Raw genomic sequence first — 23544 nt, 5'->3', positions numbered from 1 at the left:
TGGGGGCCTCTAGCTCACTAAGTTTGCTGATGACTGTAAGCTGAGAGCAATCATTGAATCCCCAAACAGTGTTGACATCCTACAAACAGGCCTAAAAATGACAAACAACTAGTGCCAAAACCATGGTCTAAGACTAAATGCTAAAAAAGTGTGTACTCATACCCTTTGGTAATTTTGCTAGCACACCTCCAAAAGTACATCCAGTGTTGAGGGACCTAGGAACACAGACAGATAGATAATAACCTAAACTTTGACCACCAGGTAGCTATAGAAGTGAAGAAATCCTTATGTGTGGCTCAGCTTATAAGTAAAAGCATGGCGTCAAGATCAAAGGAAGTCATAGTGCAATTGTACTCGGCCCTCATCAGGCTAATAATCGAGTAATCCAAGTAAATGAATAACCAGTCAACACGGCAAAATCCAATAAAGTCACAGTTACAAAGTTTAAAATACAAAGCATAAGACACACGTCTTATGCAATCTGATTAAAGGCCCTATCCCTTTACACTCTCTCATATCATCATATGGATTTCATGGGAAATAGGATTGATTTCTAGGATCTGTCAATGCTGCTAGAGTAGTACAGGGCATTTCCTGTAGATCTCTCAGGTATGTAGATGGATATATATATATATATATATATATATATATATATATATATATATATATATATATATATATATATATTAATCATGTGAGTGCAGCTTTTTTTTAGGATAGTAGTTGTTGAGAATGCTGCTTAGTGCTGGCTATTTTGAAGGTTTATATATTATGTCTTCTGTGACATGTAGCTGAGTATATGAGAGATTGAGGGGTAATTCAAACCAGTGTAATTGTTTTATGGCAGAACAATGGTGGTTTCTATAGGTTTTGTTAGCCATGAGTTTTTGGAATTTTGTTGTAGCATTTTTATAGTTTAATTCTTCGTATAGCCTGAGTATTGGTGCCTCATATAGGAGTGGTGGTAAGAGGTAGGTAGTAGCCAGGGTGGTTGTCGTGGTGTTAATAAGAAATATTTTAGCCTGATACAGCATCTCCAGGTTCTGGTAAGTTTTTTTAAATTGTACTAATTGTAAAACTGAAAGAGAAAAAATGGTTCACTTGTACCTAGAAAGTGCCATGGGCAGGAAAGGTAGAAAAGAACAATCAGATGCAAAATATAAACACTAGACCCATTTTATATCCCCAAAACATTAACAGTTGATCTCAGGTGCTACACAATGAATACAGAATGGTAAATCTGGGAAGTAACCAAAATAATACAAAGTATGGTGAAACATGAAATAAAACATCATCTAGCTACCAAGCCAAAAAAGTGAAACCCCACCAAAAAAAATCTTAAGAGTTAGCACAAAAAGAACACTAGAATCAAAAAACATAGATGGATGATAACATCTAAACAACAAAATTCAATAGAATTCAACTGTAGCTGTGAATGATGATTTATGTACAAAAAATGGAGAAGCAAGTCAGAACAGGGAGAAATGTAAAAATGAGGCTGCCACCCCTATCACCTAGTTTTTGATCTAGTCAGGCACTCTGGATCATGAATATCTGAATGAACAAAACACAACTTGTTCAAACACATTCTCTCAACGATTAATGTGAAATCATAGTCCACAATGCAAAGATTTTCTCTGAAAAAGTCCACTGGCAAAAGAGAAAAATAAATATGACCAAACAAATCTGTGGATGGTATGAAACCAATGAAACCAACAAATGTTATTTCACAAAACGCTGAGTGTTTTCATTTCTGGAAATCTTATGGTGTACTTTGGTACTTCAGCCTTGTTAAACAGCCCCCTAAAGATTTACTTGTCTGACCTGTTTTTGAACACGTAGCTATAAAATCACTGTTACTTCTGCTTTAACTACATTTATCAAATATTTTTACTGATTTTAATGTGTTTTTAATTGTTCATTCCAATTACTTTGTTTTTGTATGATTGTTCGTGTATTTAACTAAGTAATCACTTTGATAAATGTGAAATTGAAGTAGATCCAAAAGCCTAAGATCTACCTAAAAGGCTTACAGATGATTATATACTACAAAACTGGGAATGGTCAGTATTCCTTTTTCTATAGGGGTACAGCATATAGTTTAACTGCTTTTATTCACAATTTGTTATGGGTAAGATGCTATAGACCTCATGGCATGCTCTAGCAATCCTACTTGCTAAGGTATGTTTTCAAAGAATAGAGAATGAACCTCGATAACTAACTTCTATACAGTTCTTGTACTGCGGTTAGATACTAAATATATAAAAAGGCTTACTTTTTAGAATATATAGTTTATCAAAATAATACAGGGGGATACGAATATGCTCATCCAGCACCAAGTATACTCCAGAGAAAAGCACATTTGTAAGTACATTTAAGAACCTGAGATTCATGCAAGCTTTCAATCATCATGTCTTGACAGACATACCAATGCTCATGCTGGTACCATTAAATGTTTAGTGCAATGCTTGCTGCACCTGAATTTAGATCAGTTAGAAACATTTTCCTAATTGTCTCTCAACAAAACAGAACAAAACATTTTAGAAGCAGCATGTTTACCACTGTCATCTGATATGTATCACCAAAAGATCTAAGAATGTTTGAACTACATAAAGGTCCCAAAACATTTATACATAACATGTTTATTGACTTAGAGCCTCTAAACTAGGCAAGAAGTTCAAACAGAAAAGGATACTTTGAGCTAGATTAGCATTAGTAATTGCTGACACACCATACAAATGCTTACTGTAGATTTGACTTGAAAATGTTAAACATGTGACCACAACTGTACTAATCTAGTTATATAGACCACTTAACTGTATCCAGATGTTTGTTTTGCACAATTAAGTTAGTCATCAAGACAAAGTAACCTGCAGCAAAGAGAAAAAACAACTGAAGGTAAAATAGCCTAAATTTCAAAGGCTTGAGGTATTTTACTGTAATGAATGTACAGCCTACATGTTTGTCATTTTTGCCATAATATAATAAATTAAATGCAATAATAATTAAGGAACATACCAAGGAAGGGAGTGGGCTGTGTTGTTTAGTCACACACCCTCACATTGAGCAAATATATGAATTATCTGTCACCTTGCCATTGTGTATTGGTATTTTACAATGGCATTATGCAAACAGAAATATGTTTTCTTATTTATTAATAAAGCCTTTGCATAATGCAAACTCATTTCATCTGCATGTGCTGATGTGACTAAGAAGGGATGCATTTAAGACATATTGCACCTGTGCATCCCATAGACATGTTTCTAAACTTGGTGCATTTTAAGTGTGGGATTATGAAAGAGAAATGCCTAAGTACATAGCTATACATACATACATATATATATATATATATATATATATATATATATATATATATATATATATATATATATATATATATAAATATATATATATATATATATATATATCAGTGTAAGCATGGTGTTAGGAAGAAGTGCACTGTTTAATTTATTAAGTTTTAGTTCTTTCCCATTGCTGTTTCTACCATTTACTATGTTGTCTCATAGTCTGTTTTCACTCATCAACAGTTTACACCTCCCATACACTGATCAGCTTAACCCTGGACTGGAACTCAACTAAATGAGAAACATTAACATTATTTAAGGTTCTGTGAATGGTAAAATGGTGATCAAGGTAATCCAGCATGTTGCTATACTAACAGCAGTGAGAGGGGGAAGCTTTTTCTTTCTTGTTTTACCCTATACATTGTTTTGTTTTCCATCCAGTGTGTAGTGATGTCCGCATTAAACTTGTCTTGTCCAGAAAGTAAAGTGCCTCCCATTGAGTGATTGAGTAGTGTTTGCCAAGTCATTTTTTATTTTCTAATTAAAAAAAGTCAGAAACTGTATTATGTTGAGTGTACTGTACAGCCTTTGCGTAAGTTACTGTACCTTACTGTTAGATACTGCTGCATTATGTACCTTACATATTCATGTCATTTGATGAGGTGATAGGGCCGAGTACCCAAGAATCCATGTCAGTGGTATTTCAACTGTGCAAAGATAATAGGGATTACTTGGATATAACTGACTAATACTAAATGGCCAAAGCCCCTAGGGCTAAGAGTTATGTTTACTTTGAAGGAGATCAGAGAAACCTCTATGATGGCAGTGGCACAATGAAAACACTTCTAAATTAGATTTTAAATAATATTTCTATATTATTTTGTATATACATTTGTTCTGGATTCCAGTTCTGAAATTCATACGTATTATTGGCAGTATAAGTACAATACAAAAACTTCGGACTCTCCACGTTTTACAAGTAAAATAAAACCATTTATTTGAAGGAAAAAAAGGTGAGCGCTTTCGCGTATCTTCTGATACGCTTCTTCAGACAATATACTACTGAACAGAACTAAGGTTTATATAGGAGAACAGAATTCATTTGTTCAATCAATTAACTAATTAATAGTTCAATTATACAATTAAATATTTAGCTTCAATGAAAATTTAAAGCAGTACAGAAGCACAAAACACAATGTAATCAACATATTTTAGTTTACCATTTAAATTATGTTAGACCTTACTTTAGGATATGCTGTCCTAACAAAATGATTTGAAATTCATAGTTATTCATAAAACTTTCTTCAAATAGATATTAAAACAGATAATAAATTTTATTAAAATATTAAATGTACTAAAGACTATGAAATGCATTCTACCAATAAAATAAATAAATAAATGAATAAATAAATAGCTAGGTTTTATATTGTATCTATTGGTAGTATGTGAAAGATAAAACTGACTTGAAGTCATCTGGAGTCATTGTCTTACTTTTAATATTTTGGGGAATATTTTCTTGGAAATTCATTCATAGATCATTTACTACATCAGATCTTATATGTTGGAGATGTAATAAATATGTCAAAGCTGACTGGGAACATATTTTTTACAGTTTTGATGAATTAAAAGTATAATGGGTAAATGTTAATGATTTTTTAAGTTACTATGGCTTGTTATAGATAAACTATCATCATTTTAAATGGTTAAGTTTATTCTTTGCTTCCATTCAAAGATGTATTCCAAAATTTCAATATGCATTGTTAAGGAGTATATTATTAGCTTTTGCAAGAAAAGTTGCTACCAATATTTGGAAAAGTAGTAAAACTACCTCCTGTACTGGGTTTATTGTGTTATCCACTGATGTGCTCAAAAAACAAATACATTTTATTAAAGTAACTCTAAGAATATAATATCAAATTATAAATATTGGACAACACTATTTTGCTACACAACTATAATGAGATCAGTTAACATGTTTATATGTTAGTACGTTTAAGAATTTTGTATAATGTATTTCAGGATCTTATTAGTGTAAATTTTATATTTTTGAAAATTGTTGTGTTTATAGTTTCGTTGTAATATCGTAACAGTTCTAGATAGGTCAAGTGATACAGCAGTAGTAAGTAGGATAGCTGTATTAATGATTATGAGTCTTTTTTTTTCGCTAGCCAGTAGAATAGCAGTAGTAATGAACAGGAGTTTTATGCATTTCTGTGTGATGTGTGTATCACTGTATATATTTATTTAGATGCTTAAAATTAGGTCTGTTACATAAAAAAAGAAAAAACAGAATTGTTAGCTATAGGTAAAATTAATTAATATATGAAACATAAGCTGTTAAATGAAACCATTAGCTATCTGAAAGAAATGAAATACATTTGATATGTTTTAAGTAAATTGTTCACAAAGATTTAATTTAAGGGACCTTCTGAAAAACATTTAGAATCACTCTCTTGAATCAGTGAAGATGATCGGTTTCACAGGACAACACCAAGTTAGATAAAATTCTTCCTTTAGTTTCTAGCCTGGACTGGGGAGCAGCTTGCAGATCCTCACCTGATAACCAGAAGTGACCAGTCTGGACATAGGGCCTCATCTAGTTCCTGAGATGTGCAGGACCAAGGCTATGAATGGAGTGGAAAGTGAGGGTAAGGATTTTAGAAACACATTTATGAGCTACAGGAAGCCAATGTGAATACAAATAAATAAATAAATAAATAAGATGTAGCTGGCTAATCTGAGAAGCACCAGTCAATAACCAGGCAACAGAGGTTTGCACACACTGCAATCAAGACAGATCACATGTGTAAGCCTGAGGTAAAGGGTACTGCAGATCCAAATGTTGAAACAGTCAGCTCATTTGCCAACATTGTCAAGTCTGTCAATGGTGTAACATGCATAAACTAGAAAATATAATGATAATTAATAAACAGTTACATAAATAAATTCAATATAGAATCTGGGGGACATTGCTTTCCAGACAGAGAGTAGGCTGGGGGAACTAACTCCAGATACCATCTAGAGGGGACTTGATTGATAATTTCTAAGCAACTTAAGAACAGTGCTTAAGAAACCATTATAGTACTTCAAGAAGTCAATAGGAATCTCATGATCTAAGGTATCAGAAGTTGTCAACAGACAAGTTAAGAGAAATACTGACCACAAATGTGGATAACTTACCACAAAGAAGTCATCAACCACTCAAATGAAGATGGTCTTTACTATTGTGCCCAGACATGAAACTGGATTAACATGGGTCTAAGTGGTCTTTGAAGAAGTAAGAACAGTACAACAGTGTAAGCATCCTGCTAAATGGAAGGTTAGAGGCAGGGCAGTAATTCTCCAGTTAGTTGGCTTCAAACATTTTTAGGATATGCACAATCAAATCCAATCAAATCATTCTTTAAAGATGGAAGGAGTGGCTCCTGGAATCATTGGATCATTGGTAAATGGGAAGGAGATGAAAATTCCAGACTCTTAACAGGGCATATTAGACTGAGAGTAGAGGAAAAAATTCAGATGTAATGACATAGAGATTTGTGGCAACATTGAAAAGCTTGAATAGAGGTTTCTAGATGCCAAGGAAAATAGTGGGTGATGTGGAAATATGATGTGAAAGTAAGAGGTAACACTGGATGGGTTGCCTCAAACATCCAGGGGAAATGTTGGTGTTGGTATGTATGAAAAATTAAGTGTGTGTGTACTGGAAGTAAGTGTTGCTTGTTTTTTTGATGTAAGATTGAAGTAAAGATGGGTGTACATGTTTATTTCGTCCAGTTGCATTTATAGTTAGTAGATTGCCAGGTATCACTGAATGGGAGGCTGTTATTTGCTAGGGAGGTTTCTTGATATTTTTCTTAATATAACTGCCATTCTGAAACACAATGAGGCTTGAATAAACATGAAATGAGTAATTATGCTCCAAAGGATACATTTAGGGAGATTGAGGGTATGAGACTTCAGAAGTGCATTAATCTGTTTCAATTATTGTGGACATGTATATTATTGTACAATGCAAGTGGTCTGCATGTGTGTGTTTGTGTTATGTATGCATCTTGTTTTTTTTACTGATCTAAAATTGTTATATTTAGTTCTTGTCATCTATATATCTGAAAAAAAGGCATCCATCAAATATATCTATGGCAGAAGGAAGAAAGGGGTGTTATAACCAACAGGATTATTCAAATATATTTTTATATCTGTCTGTCCATGTATCTGTGCAACACACCCACAGGATTTTTCCTAAGCACTGCAAAAGTCATTAATTGGTTCTGATCTTTTTACTAATTCCTGTTATGATGCTCTCTACCCTCCTCAGCCCTTTTTAAATTATGTTTGCATTATTTATTTTGTTTTAAAATCTTTCCCTACATAAAGAGTTACACCACTGAATTTCTCACAGACACACACACAAAAAAAATATATGTAAAAATGAGGGCTCATTCACCAAAGGAGACCATCAGGAAGTTCAAATGAAAAACTGTTATTGTTTTCACTTATATATTTATTTATTTTTCTATTCTGAAAGTACATTCCTGTGTCATTTTTGGTTTTCTGTGGCATCATTTTATCAGAACTATGGTACCTCTCCTGTTCTTTTGAAAAGAAAAACAATATAAACAGTATTAAATAATATAATAAAGAAGGTTTAGGGAAGCCATCACATAATTCATTACTTTTTTTTTGTGAATCATGAGATATGACCATGAGTTAATTTGGTGTTTCCTCATGTTCACATTGAGTATCTTTGGTATCTACATATCCAGTGTATCACATTTCATGATTTCATTTCTTTTGCCAATATTTCTGGAAAGAAATAACCATAACTGCTTTTACAGTCTTTTTCTCATAACTTTATAATAAGTCTAATCCTTCTTAAATCATTTTAATGAGCAAATGCTAACTTACTGTCATGTTCTGCAAGAATAGTATTTTATAAAACAGAATTGTTACATTATTGAAAAGTATTGAACCAATGTAGGAAGTGTGTTACTGTGTCTGGAGATGAGTGAGACACTTGCACTGTCAAATTGCCAGATATCAATGTATGCATATTGAATAAAAAGTTAAATTTTTTTGTGTGTGTTTGCACTGCGTGCAGCAATGGACATGTACCAGACATCTAAAAATAGAAACTAGAAACATTTAATTATGAATGCAAAAGTCAAGTTTAAGAATAGCTGAGCAGGTTTTGCGTGGCATTCCTCGGTGCTTAAATGTAGTGGAGAGATATATGTAAAAGTATAGCAGCATTCCACATGACCACATAGCCAAATGGTTAGAGTGACAGCGCATGTGCAGTAGCTGCAAGGTTCAAATACAGACACAGGTTATTTTGTAAATACACATTATGAGAATTATGTTAAATCCCGATTACATTTTGTATGATTACACAGACAAGCTATTAATCGTTTATATTACAAATACATATTAAGAGAACTATATTTAAACCCTTGCTTGCATATTGTATGTATGCACAGACATGTTATTAAGCATTTATGTGGCAAATACACATTTATGATATATATTTTTAAATCCTGCTTTGCTGAGCTCAGCTATGCTCCATTAAGCACAGCTAAGCCTTGCCAAGCACTGCTTAAACAAGGAATGTTTTAGCAGTGCTTAGCTGGTTCGTACATCGCTAAGCAGTGTGAAGAACTGCTAAGCAATGTCCATTTAAGCATTGTTCAACCAGCTAAGCTGGTTTGCACACCACTAAGCATTGCTAAGCATTGTCAGTCTAAGGCACTGCTCGGCTGAGCTCAGCGTGTTTGCACCCTGTGCTAAGCATTGTGCCGTATATTTAAAAATTGTCCAATGGAGGTAAAGGGTGGGAAAACAGGTGTATTTAAGTTCAACAGGTTGGAATACAGCAGAACCAGTTGGAGTTTGAACCTGGCAGGAGCTATGGCAGGTGTTGGAGAGGGTGCACACTTCCGGGCACAAAGGTGGGGCATTCTAGAGTCCAGAGTCATGGTTGGACTCCTTGTAAAATACCTTGATGTCTGGCTGCTGCAGGGCCAGTACCAGGGATTGGAGTACAAGTCAGAAGCCTGGGTCCAGCTGGCACATGATCTCACCAGTGCTACAGGTATCCCCCACACAGGTGAGCAGGTCTGTCATAATTTTGATGATCTGAAGTGATGGAAGAGGAGACTTCTGGACATCTGGGTCCAGGATGCTCATGATGGGATTGCCCAACAAGTTTATAAGTACTGTTTACATTGTTTTACCAATACCTAATCTGAATGGGTGATAGACAGGTATGCATAATGGTGTGTTTCTCTCCCTACAGCTGCAAAGCAGAGACCTTGCAAACTAGAGGCCCATGCAGGGCACCTGGCCAGGTTGTACTGGGAGTGTAGTGAGTATAGATATATATTGCAATCTATAGTCATATAAGCAAGAAGGAGTAGTGTATTAACTGCTATTAGGTATAAATAGTTTTGATTGTACTGCAATGGATGTGGTCATAGAGCTGGACTGCAATAAGTGAGTAATGCCAGGTATAGTTCAATAAAGATGAAAGCATGAAACCTGACAGTGTTAAGAAAATAAAGTTTCTACTGCATTAATTATAGAATTCCAGCTATATTGGAACACCTGCATTATATGAACTGTTCTGCAATAAAGACTGGAAAAATATAACAATCACTACATGAAATCACCCCTACTAAAGCTGTGTTTTGCAATATGTGTGCATTTTGGGCTGTTGTTAATGAAATGGAGTATTACACCTGCTGTGAACTAAAAACACAAAGAATACCACTAAGTGACTGAAGGTTAGCTAATAAAGAGTGTTCTGCTAAACTGTAGATTTGGAGCTGTACTACAAAATATAATGCATTATGATATTTGTTCTGCACTAAGATCTGAAACAATAATAGGAAAGCCCAAGGTATTTTGTGATATAAGGACTGTCTTGTGTTAACCATTGCATGTCAGCTATATGCATTGCTGCTCTGAGGTAGACTTCTGCAGGCAAGTATGAAACTGTAATAGCTGTAGACTACAAATATACCATCTGCAACTTTATATGGGTCAGGTAGTCAACCCAGCACTCCAATATGGTTTGTACACATCACAGATATTTCCAACCACTAAGAGTATACTGTGTACACCAGCATTCTATGTATTAATGTACAGTTTACCTACTATCTTTATCATGCATGAATCTCATGCATGTGTGTTCAACTGTTAGTGCAGTCTTGTATAACAATCTACTTCTATTATCAGGTCATATTTTGTTAGCAGGTGAGCTCTAGGCAAATATCAGTTAACCAATATGCAGCAGTGGCTCAGTAGCTCACTTTGATAAATGCTAGGTCTGATATGCATTTTGTCGCACACAGATCAGGTTTCGAGTCCAATGACAAGTACTAATAAATATTATTGAATCACTTATGTATTGTTAAAAGATGTTCTCCCCACAGGAATTACAGGTAAATAAATGGCTGCAGTAGCCCTTAGAATGTGTTAATAATTTGTGTGTTCAGATGTAACAGAGTGTTAACAGCATTGCTCAGCAATGTCAAAAGACTTCAGAAAATAAAGGCAACAAGCACAATACTAATAAAAGCTAGTACAATAAATAAAATGTGTAATCTTGGTATGGCTGTATGCCTGGTGTGTCTGTGAATGTCTGCTGATAGTTTAACCCCATGCCTGCCAAGGACAGCATGATAGTCATAAACCCTCTGTACTGTACACTATACATGTCTCTCAACTGTCACTCTGTCACAGACTGTGATCACTGTTGCCTAATCCCTCTGTCACAGATCTATCATGGACATAATTTATGTCAATAGCACTATCACACTACATCAGTCCGCAGGTCATCTTGGTAGTCATACCCGTCCCCCTGACATGTAATAGTCCTCTGTAGTTGTGTACCTGTAGGTGTTACAGCTTGGCCCATACTGCCCCATGCAGATAGCTTGAGAGGTATGAACATGCTACAGAAGCTATAGGGCACATGTATACATAAAGGAAGGGCAGACCTGTTGAGCAAATAAGAGTACTGTTGCAAACAATATAGCCTATACTGGTATTAATGGACTGTATTTCTCTCCCCCCCCCACCCCTTATCTGCATCATAATTTATGATTGTTATACATTGGTTATGGTTTACTATTAACATATGTTCTTTTCAAAATTTTATGTTGGGCCTTGTGTTTTATTATTATTATGTGTTACAATGTTTGCATACTAACATACCTTGTTGAATTACCTATGTGTTTGGCCTTATGCCATAACTGTTACTGACATGCTGTTACTATACTGACTGTTATCTCACTTATTGTTGTGTTCCATATACTATGCAATGTTATGTTACTGGGTTATTTGTAATGTTCTGGCATGCTGTTATAACTAACTAAATGTTATATTCATTACTAACCTATACACTTTCAAATATCTCAACCCCATAGTTTGACTGGATAGGCCCATTCCTGGTGATCTGCCTACCCTTACCTCAGTTGGCCTCAGCACTGGGTCCCAGCATGTTTCGGACTCAAGGCAGTGGTGCCCCCTCCATTAGCCCTGCAGCACTTATGGGTGGAACCACCTCAGGGGATGGGGGCCCCCACCATGAGTGAGGGTGGAGGGGGGGTTGTCACCCAGGAACAGCTACCGGTAAGGGTGTGCAGGATCATGCATCATGGCTATGAAAATTGCCTGTGCCAGATTGAGGGTTGAGTCACCAACTTGGAAGTGCAAGGTAGCCCTGGCACCCAGTCTCCAGCACAGCCACCTTCAGGGCAGTGAAGGAGTAGTATTAACTGCCCATGGGTAGGGAGCTCAGTCTCACTGCTGCTGTCTGGGGGCAGATGGCTCTCTGATTCCACAACATTCTCCCCATCCAAGGTGTTTACCCCCCTCATGTGTCATACACCTCCCCTGTATGCTGTCTTGTTTGTCTTGTCTGTCTGCAAATGCAACCTCTCCAACCCAGCTTACCTCACCACACGTACCTATATTTCTTCACCAGCATTCCACTCTCACCTTATAAAAGGCACCTGTTCCACAAAAGAAAATATTGCCCCATACATAGCTCTCCATTTACCACTCACATCCCCTGGGCACAATCAATTATTAAATGAATTTATCAACACAGTTATGTTGCCCTCACCCCTCTCTCTGGGTTGTGAGGCTCCAAACTCCAAATTATCTACAACCTGCACAGCTGTTGTTGTAGAAGAAATGGAGAGCTATGGTCCTTTCCTACACCATTACTGCACATCCCTACCTGCCTTTCAGTATGATTTTTTTCCCCTGCTTGCCCTTATTGTATTGCTTTCCTATCACCCCTTTTTTCTTTTCTATTTGTTTACAATTAGTGCGGGTTTAAGCAGAGCTAAGTGGCGTGGCACACTGCACAAACCCACGCAAGCCTGCTTGAAACTGCTTAAAAGTGCTTTGATCACCTTCTGTGTTTCTGACCCTCTTAGGTACATCTGCAAAATAATTACCCCTGCTAAGTCTCAAACACAGACCCCTGCCAACTTCAATATAGTGCATTAGCCCACTAGACCACTCAGCTCTGAAGAACAAAGGTGTTTCCAAAAAGATGTCCTGATTGCCAATGACACACTGCATGTACATATAATGGGAAAATTGGCAGTGTACTTGGGACTGTGATGCAGGCACCAAACCAGTACACAGCCAAATAAATAATGATGTATGTACATGAGCTCTGTGATAGCAGGTATAGCTGTCAACTGCACAGACTGTTGCAGAATGTCCTCAGTTGTGCCACCTACTTTTGGCACGGTTTTCACAAAATCTTTTTGCTGCACTAAAGTACTGACAAGTCAGTGCCGACTGAGGTTAGAAAATCATGACAGACAGTTCAGTGTCACACTCCATACCCATCCGAACACATATACTAATGAAATCCTGAGTAATAGACTGTATGCATGCACATATATCTTGCAAATACAGCTGTTGTGATATTGACTCAGTAGCTCAGTCTCTTAAATTTGTAGCATGCTGTACATTTTGCCACCCACAGTCCTGGGTTCGAATCCAATGTGTTGCACTTCAATTAAATGCCTGTGAATACAACAGATAATGACTGAGTCCTGCAAATTTAACCAAAACAGGTTGCTGCTACTGCATTCACTGCTACCCATGTTAGCACGTCAAAGGCCTGTAGGTAGGGACACATTGCACAAATATGTATAGGCTACCTATTTGTCACCTACCACTCTCTGATTGACACTGTTACATAACATATGTACCTTAAACACATGCCTCACCTGGACTGTTATGGGTGCCCTCATCCTGGCTATGCTGTAATGACAGAGCTGATACTGCTGCCTCACTGACACATACAGCTTGCTGTCCTCCAGTGTGTACACACTCCCCAGTATGAGTCCTGGGCAAAAAGCAGCATCTTCAGCCTAAACAAATGCAGCAGTATGTTCAGCTACCTGCTACAGACCTACCATACCGAACAACCCGCTAGAACAAGGGATCCACACACCACCCATTCATAAAGGGGTGGGGGGCAAAGGTTAAGTGATATGGACATGTGTCACAGTCTTCCCCTACAAACATACACAGCTGATAGACCAGCATCTACTGCAGCAGCATGCATATTTCAATGTGTATGACATATGACGCTCATGTGTCTTCCCCCTTACTGACCTCAATCCACATTGTTTAACACTGAACTGCCACATAATCAGAAAATTATTTGATGATGCCCAAACATAGCATGCAAAACTGTGGACATACCACATAAATCCCAATAGTGGACAGTATTTGTACCTACCCTCTGCAATGCTGTAGTCTCCACACCTCAGTAATGTCCATCTCAAAGATTAGGAAAGGGGGCCAAAGCCTACATGAAGGCCTTAAATATTGCACTGTTGTGTCATGTCATTTGGCTAATGAAAGTGCAACCCAGCTGTTCTGGGTGCATTTAGCAAGTCTGAGTCATTTATTGGTGCACAGGCAATCACCTGTTATTGAGCATTACCTACAAAAGCAAGCAGCTGCCTATGGTAAACAGGTCTGTAACTTGCTTTACCAAGACAGACTGCAATTTTGGAAGCATTTGTCTTCAGGATTTCTGCACAAAAGGATCACAGCACTCTACCAGGCATGTAATACAAGTCCCCATATAATGGGATGCAGATGGGAGGAAGCAGTTATGGGGAATAGGGATTACAACAGTAGGCCTCTAGTACATCTCTTGCTGAGATTCTGCTGTCCAACAGCTATAGGCATGCCTTTCAACTCTGCCTGCTGTGAATTAGATCACAGCTGTGGCCCTCTCACTTCCTCCTACAATGGTTGGTCCTGTACAAATGCTACTGGATTGTATGTTAGACATAGTAACAGTAAGTAATGGCACACACAGCTGGCATATCACATGATGTGGAATGAGTTATAGCCTGAGCTACCAGGCTATAACTCATTCCACACCTTTCGGCCCCGAAACATGGACAGAAGCTCCAAAGGCAGCGGCATCTCCATATTCATAAAGGATATGCACACCTCCAGACTAGAAGCCCAGAATAATACATCTGAGATACTTCAGGCACAACTAACACTGGGTAAGACTGCGATCCAGGTCATAGCCTGCTATAGGTCCCCAACCAAGTCCCTAGATTCTCACTCCACGTTCCTAAGCACCCTGGAGTCTATCAAGGTCCAACCCAACACTCTCATATGCGGAGACTTCAACTATCCCTCCATCAACTGGGAAAACTACTCAAGCACCAATGCTCTGGCCAAACGCTTCCTGGAATTCATCAATTCCAATGCCCTGGACCAGCTCATTCTTACCCCCACTAGAGGAATCAACATCCTTGACCTGGTTATTACTAGCATGGGCAACTGTTGCTCTACACCAGTTGTCAATTCCTCCCTGATTAGATCTGACCACAAACTAATCACCATGGAAATCCACATCTCACCCACACCCCCTGCAAAGGTATCCACCATAAAAAACTTCTCCAAAGCTGACTTTGGACTCCTAAAAACAGAGATGGCTTACTTCACAGCACCTATGCCAATGGAAAATAGATGCATGACTGCCAAATCATACACCAATGCACTGTACAAACACATACATAAATGCATGGAACTAGCCATACCCAATAGAACCAAGACACTCTTCTCCAAGAAAAGGAAGCCAGTCTGGTGGTTCCCTGTCATTAATAAACTCTACAACAGAAGGAAGAAACTGTTGCAGAAAAAGGTGAAGTCCCAAGACTGGAAAAACTACCTTATTAGCCTCAATAAAAAGTTAGGATCCCTCATCAAAACCTCTAAAGCCAGCTATGAAGGCATAATTGCAGCAGACACTAAAAACAACCACAAAGCCTTCTATAGTTATATCAGTAATCTCCATGGCAATATCCAGATTTCCTCTGAGATACTGCACAATGGTACCTCTTATACTGAGCCAACAGATATTGCCAACATACTGGCTGACAGATTCAGTGCCTACTTTACCCTTCCACCCCCCCCAAAGAATCAATCTCAATACTGGAAGAATGCCAGGCACCCTGCATTACTGCAGCAGAGGTTAAAGCTGCATTGTCTAAGGCCAAGAATACAGCTTCCATGGGACCCAACAATATCCCTGGCTGTGTTCTACATGAATTACAAAGTGAACTGGCACCACATCTGTGTGCTCTGTTCACTTACAGCCTCACCTCAGGGTTTGTCCATACCAAATGATGCACTGCTACAGTCATCCCTCTCCATAAAGGAAGAGCGACTACAGATCCTGGAAATTATCGCCCCATTAGTCTGACAAGTCTGATATGTAAGGCTATGGAATGCATCATCGTGGACCTAATTAACAAGGATATAGGGAATCTCCAAACTCTATATCCCACGCAATTTGGTTTTGTGAAAGTAGATCATGCCTGCTCAACCTGGTTGACTTCTTTGAATCACTCACCAGAGTGGTGGATGAAGGTAAGGCATTTCATACAGCCTACCTCGATCTGGCCAAGACTTTTGACACCATTCCTCACTCAGGAATTATTGATATACTCACCAAACTAGGCATCAACCCCTATATCATTAGATGGGTTGCAAATTGGCTCACAGATAGAACACACAGTGTGAAAGTTGTGCACTCCAAGTCAGACTGCCAACCAGTCACAAGTGGAGTCCCACAGGGATTGGTCCTGGGTCCTCTCCTATTTAGAATTTACTTCTCAGAAGTCCAGGCCAACACAGAGGGACTCTGGCTGACCAAATTCACAAATGACTGCAAGCTGGGGGCAATTATTAACTCCCCAAGTGATGCAGACATCCTATAAAAAGGCCTCACTGAGACCAATGACTGGTGTCAAAACCATGGCCTTAAGCTTAATGCCAAAAAATGCATCATCATCCCCTTTGGGAAAAACTCAGTCCCCACTAATTACCACATCGATGGGAGCCCACTGAACACTGAAGGCTTTATAAGAGATCTGGGGACACAGGTTGACATCAACCTCTCCTTTGACCAGCACATTGCCACTGTGGTCAGAAAGTCCTACTGTGTGGCTCATCTCATTATCAAGGGGTTTTGCATTCAGGAAGAAAGAGGTCATCATTTCTCTCTACTCTTCCCTCATTAGACCAGTCATAGAATATAATGCCTCATTTGGTATGTACCTCACTAGACATCTGCAACAGCTGAAGAGGCCACAAAAGTAACTCACGAAGAGTATCCTAGGCCTTAAACACATACGGTACATGGACAGACTCAAAAAGCTCCAGCTATTCTCTGTCACATATCGTCTACTAAGAGGTGATCTCTGCTTGACTTACAAAGCCATGTCTGACCCAGCTCTGTTAGAAATGCTACATCTAAAGAAATCCCAATCCCTCTGCACCACACGCACCAGAGACCTCAACCTCATTACCACAATCAACAGAACACGGTGGGGGGACAGGTTCATAACCCAGAGACTGCCCATGGTCTGGAATAGGCTTCCCATACATGTTAAGCAGAGCACCTCACTAGCCCTCTTCAAGAGAAATCTTGATGAATGAATGGAAAATAGAAAGTTCACCCCGGGGATCACTTCAGTGGCTCTGCTTGATAGAGGCACTGGGAACTAATGACAGGCAGCACAATACCAGGGCACTTCTATGGGCTAGGCTTGTAAAGGCCCCAAGGCCATTAGCCTAGTACACACCTATGATGCTATGAGCCTATTTAGCTCCTCTCAGTCTGCGAATGTCACACTGGAATAGGTCAGACATTGTCCTGGTGTCCCTGACGTACTCTGGCTAGGTCACTGTTTTGTCAGCATTTGTTTTTCATTGCTTGACAGCTATGGCTATCTTACCTGGTAAGCTTGTACAGCAGGACTGCAGGTCATAGCCATTAGTAATGGGGGGACACAGGCCCAGTCTCAATGACAGAGTATAAATATTGATTATACAAAGTAAGGGTATGAATACAGTAACAGCCAGATTCTCCACATTCTAAGAACAGCCATCAATTAATGTCCAACCATTTGCCAGATATGCACATGTTTTTGGCAAGGGGACCACATTTATCAGGCACATGTGCACATTTTACAAACATCTGTGTACTGAAGAAGTAGGACACCTATAGGGAAGATACCCTATAGCACATTTGCATTGCTGTCTGTCATTGTGGCACACGGTTGTTGCTGGACTGTTCCCATACACTCGTAATAACACACACATATTTGTCTAACAGTGGCTGTCTGACATGGTACTGGGACACTGCCCATAGGGCACATACTACAGTAGATAGCATTGATGGGAGTGGAGACATACAGCATACTCCATCACATCACACTGAGATATAACTGGTATTGCTACTATGTTGCTGATAGCCACATACATACTGTGTCGATAGATGGCGGGGTATGACTTGGGAAGTAGCACTGGATAGTGCAGGCCAATTTCGATGTGCAGGGTCTGTACATAGTGGAGAGCAACATATGTGGTCCTGTGATGTGTTCCCCTGTTCTTGTCTTTCAGAAAGTATGTATAGACAGAGGCACCTGCAATTTTCAGCTGCAGAAAATGATGTTATCCTGAATGGCCTCAGACTGCATCATGACATTCTGCTATACAGGACTCACCATAATCATTAGCAAAGTGTAGCACTGTGGCTGAGCTTGTCACAGCAGTCAACCGCATATGGCTACAGGACAGAAGCTATGAGGAAGTTCGCCGCAGCGTGACAGACATGGTAAATGCTGTACGGCAAAGGGCCGCTGGAGGAATTCCTGTTGAACCTGAGATCAGCCACCAGCTACCAAGCATCCATCACCCCATACATCGAGGGGGTGGGTGCCACATCATCTACAGCAGAGGATCATCCAGGTAAGTCTCCTGTGTTCAAAACTGTAATACTGTATCAGTCATTGTGGTAGCCTCTGCATACCAGTACATGGATGTCAGGTCAATCTGCATTCTTTGTAATGTACAGTTGTGCACACATAATTAGAATATCAGCAATGTAGGCAATATTGCAGTACCTACTGTACATGTTGATATATGCACTTATTATCCTGTAACAATGCCACATTTGGTATTGCTGACAATACCTCTCCCTCACATTTCCATAGGTACGTCAGGTGTGACCGGAGTCCAATGTCCTGTACCGGGTGAATGTGATACTGTTTTTGTATGGATCATATATACCCTAAGAATGTTAAGGGCTGCCATTTTGATGTATACACAACTGATATGCTTAGCCAGAATACACTACTTGTATGTTCAGTTTTGGAGGGGTTAATTGAAGTGGATTGAATTGGTAATCACAGTAGTGGATGTGCAGGAGCTGTAACATACTTGCACTTACTTTTATGAAGGTCTATGGAGTCTGCTATACAGTGGGCGATAGTATGCTCAAGATGGGTGTACTGTGTTTTAGGTGTAGGTCTATAACATACACCTTCATATCGCTTATCTCACAGGTATATAGTAGTGGAAACATTAATTGGATGTAGCTGCAGTACATGTGGTCTAATTAGCATGTCTTGTCTTTGTATGTTGGAGTCTGCTTGTGTGTTGTGCATGAGATCAGAAATAAGATGTGGTATGCGTAATCCAGTTGTGGCACCTCACCTGTATGTGTGTGTGTGTGTGTGTGTGTGTGTGTGTGTGTGTGTGTGTGTGTGTGTGTGTGTGTGTGTCGTGTGGATCACCATACATAATAGTGTAGGTAGTAATGTACTTATTTTGTCTTCTTCCTCACAGGTGATGGTGGGAGTTGGAGTCTGTCCCCCTCACAACCTGATGTCAGTGTCTCATCAGACTCTGATGATGAAGGTGGCCATAGTAAGGCTACAACTGGATACAGCAAAACTGCATTTTTTAGGCAAGGTTCAAATGACAAATTCACCACCGTAACAGGAGCAGGGAAGCAAAAATTGAGGGTAATGCTACTCAATGATTAGTCTAAATCTCAAAATGCACTCACTCGAAGCACTCCTTAAAATGGAGAACATCGATATCTGTGCAGTGACTGAGACCTGGTTCAAGGCTCTAGAGAGAACCCCTGCATTACCAGGCTATAACTTATGCCACATTTTTTGGCCATCTAACCTGGACCAGAGCACCAAAGGTGAAGGTGTGTCCTTATTCATTAAGGATATCCACATCTCCAGGCTAGTTGCGCAGCATAATGCATCCAAGGTTATCCAAGTGCAACTAACTCTGGGCAAAACTGCAGTCCAAATTGTAGCTTGCCACAGATCCCCCACAATGCCCCAGGATTTCCACTCCTCTTTCCTTGATATACTGGAAAATATTAGGGTTCAACAAAACACCCTAGTTATGGGTGATTTCACCTACCCCATCATTAACTGGGAAAACTACTCATGTACCAACTCCTTCACTCAACACTTTCTGGAATTCATAAATTCCAATGCCTTGGATCAACTTATCCACACTCCCACCAGGGGCAACAATATCCTAGACCTAGTCATTAACAACATGAGTGACCGGTGTTACACACCTGAAGTCAAATCCTCTTTGGTCAGATCCGACCATAAGCTAATCATCCAAGATATGTGCATCCCACCCCCACCCACCATTAAGGAAACCATGGTAAAAATTTCTCCAATGCCAGCTTCATGCTTCTTAAGACAGAAGTGGCGAACTTAATGACACCCATGCAGATGGACAATACAGTTATGACTGCTGAATCCTACACAAATGCACTCTATAAGCACTTACACAAGTGCATGGATCATGCTATATCAAACAGAACCAATATGCTATCCTCCAAAAAAAAAGAAGCCAATCTGGTGGGCCCCTGCCATAAACAAACTCTACAACAGAAGGAAGAAACTGTTGCAAAAGAGAGTAAAATCCCATGAGTGGAGGAGCTCCCTGGTCATCCTCAGTAAGAAGCTGAGATCCCTTATAAGATCCTCCAAAGCTAGCTATGAAAACAAAATTGCCACTGATTGTAAGGGCAACCACAAAGCATTCTACAGCTATGTCAAGAATCTCAATGGAAACACCCAGATCTGCTCTGAGTTACAGCACAACAGCATGAAAATTACTGAACCGACTGATATTGCCAACATTCTAGCAGATAGGTTCAGTGCTAACTTTACCCCCCTCTCACCCCCTAAAGGGCTCATATCTATACAGGAAGAATGTAGAGTCCCTGTAATCACATCTATGCAGGTAAAAGCTGCACTCTCTACAACCAAAAACACAGTATCCATGGGACCGGACAACATCCCAGGCTGCATTTTACACAAACTTCAGAACAAACTGGCTCCCCACCTAAGCACCATGTTCAATCATAGTCTCACATCAGGCTTTGTACCCACTAAATGGCGCACAGCAACAGTTTTCCCACTCCACAAAGGGGGAGCCACCACTGATCCTGGGAACTATTGCCCTATTAGTCTGATGAGCCTGATCTTCAAAGCCATGGAACGTATCATCATGGAACTCATAAACAAAGACATTGGTAACCTCCAAACTCTGGACTCCACCCAGTTCAGGTTTGTGAAAGGCAGAGCATGCCTTCTGAACCTGATCAATTTCATTGAGGCAGTCACCAAAGCTGTAGACGAGGTTAAGGTGGTTCACACAGCTTATCTTGACCTCACCAAGGTATAAATCCCTATGTTACAAGTTGGGTTGCCAACTGGCTCACTGACAGAATCCACACTGTAAAAGTTGCAGACTCCAAATCTGACTTCAAACCAGTTCATAGGTTCATAGGTTCATACTAGGCTATCTGCCCGAGGGCATTTACAAGCCTAGAAAAATGCCCTTGTGAGCCATTTTAAGCCTAGCCAGTTATCCCCTGTGAGACTCAAACCCTGCACCCTGTGCTTGTAAGGCAAACACCTTAACCATTAGGCCACCCTCCCAACCCCAACCGTGACAAGTGGAAAACCACAGGGTTCAGTCCTGGGACCTCTCCTGTTTGGTATCTACTTCTTTGAAGTACAGGATAACACAGAAGACCTCTGGCTAATGAAGTTTATAGATGACTGCAAACTAGGAGCCATAGTCGAGTCCCCAAATGATGTGGACATCCTTCAGAAGGGCCTCATTGAGACAGATGCCTGGTGTCAGAGGCATGGCCTCAAGCTCAGTGTCAAAAAGTGCATTGTCATTCCCTTTGGTAAAAACTCTGTACCCATGAACTACCACATAAATGGCAGTCTACTTAATGCCGGATATGTGATAAAAGACCTTGGGACCCAGATGGACAGTAGTCTCTCCTTTGATAATCACATCGCCACAGTAGTCAGGAAATCCTTCTATATGGCACACCTCATCACAAAAGGGTTCTCATCCAGGAAAAAAGAGGTAATTGTTGCTCTCTACTTGACACTCATTAGACCCATTATAAAGTACAATGCCCCTTTTGGAATTTACCTCAGAAGACATCTGCAGCAGCTGGAAAGGCCACAGAAGTACCTCACAAATAGGATTACTGGACTCAAACAGATGCCCAATACTGATCATCTCAAAAAACTCCAGCTTTACTCTGTAGCATATCGCCTACTCCGAGGTGATCTCTGCCTAACATATAAAGCTATGTCAAACCCAGAACTGTTGGACATGCTACACCTAAAGAAATCCCAATCACTCCAAGTTACACACTCTAGGGACCTAAACCTTGTCACCACAATAAACAGGACATGCTGGAGGGATACATTCCTATCCCAGAGACTTCCCATACTCTGGAACAAGCTACCCATCTATGTCAAGCAAAGTTCCTCATTAGCACTCTTCAAGAAAAATCTTGATGAATAGATAGGAAATAGGCAATACACCCCAGATATCACTTCTGTGGCTCTGCTCGACAGGTGCACAAGAAATTGACTTTCTTGGGTGGTGTAAGCCAGGGAACCTTGTTGACTAGGCTTACTTAGGCCCTTTGGTCGATAGCCTAGTACCTACCTATGAACCTATAAACACATGGGGTTGGTGGGGGCTGAATCTGTCCCACGTGTTGACGTCCCACTTCCTCCCCTTTTGTCTCTGCACACAGTCACTATGCCCACACATACCCAGTCCCCTGCAGCCACAGATATTGGACAGTCAGAGTGTGGCAGCATCGAACAGGAGAGTGTGGCAACAATGGCATCAGTAAGTGTACACACTAGCCATAGCCAGAGAGCTGGGGAGGTCCCACACAGGCAGATTGACAGGGGTTCCCGAAGGAAGACTGCTGCCCATCCACCATCTGTCACAAGTGTCACATCATGAGTCACCCTATGCATATTTTAGCCCATCATGGAGGCACAGACACATTCCGAATGCAAAACCAGACATATGCTCAGGATCATGGATGCATCACTGTTTGACATCCATGACTCCCTTCACCACATTAGTGATGCCATGCATCATTTTGCTGATGTAGTGGACAGACAGTGGGGTGAGACATTGTCAGTCCTTGTCTGCACATTGTGCTAGAACATGTGGTGGGAGTAGAGCATCAAACACGTGGCTGTAGGTCAGCAACAACATCCACTGAGAACTCACATGGCCATCCACCTTTACGCTCCCATAGTGGCAGTAATTCCAGGACTACAGAAGGAAGGATGCTGTCCACACCATGATGTAGTAGGCCATGGGCACATGGTCCTGGGTGGTCCAGTGAGGGATACAGGCCCAGCAGACACCAGTCACCATCAGCAACTAGTACTGCATCTGATCCTGGGCATGTTGGTGCCAGTGCCATTCCTGGCAGAGTCAGTTCTCATGTTCATGGCCACAGATGATGATGAACTGTCCATTCTGCTATGTATGG

Source organism: Protopterus annectens, chromosome 2.part0 (genome assembly GCF_019279795.1).
Source record: "Protopterus annectens isolate FY-2018-M chromosome 2.part0, PAN1.0, whole genome shotgun sequence".
NCBI classification, from domain to species: domain Eukaryota; kingdom Metazoa; phylum Chordata; order Ceratodontiformes; family Protopteridae; genus Protopterus; species Protopterus annectens.
This window is presented reverse-complemented; position numbering follows the sequence as displayed.